Below are 229 nucleotides of genomic sequence, written 5' to 3'. Positions count from 1 at the left end.
AAAATAACAGAAACAGTGTAATTCCCCATCGATAAAAGCCCCGATTGATAAGTTAAAATACCCAGTTGCGTCACCTGTTTCAGGCAAGGTCACACTGCAAGACACGAGACACGCCTCCTTTCTTATATCTGTAATTCTTAACGCTTGCATGAACATTCAGAAGGAGTTTTCTTATCTGCACTAGTGTGAATGCATGTGGGTTGAAGACATTTGTGAGTATATACAAGGG

This window comes from Penaeus monodon, chromosome 19 (genome assembly GCF_015228065.2).
Source record: "Penaeus monodon isolate SGIC_2016 chromosome 19, NSTDA_Pmon_1, whole genome shotgun sequence".
NCBI classification, from domain to species: Eukaryota; Metazoa; Arthropoda; class Malacostraca; order Decapoda; family Penaeidae; genus Penaeus; species Penaeus monodon.
This window is presented reverse-complemented; position numbering follows the sequence as displayed.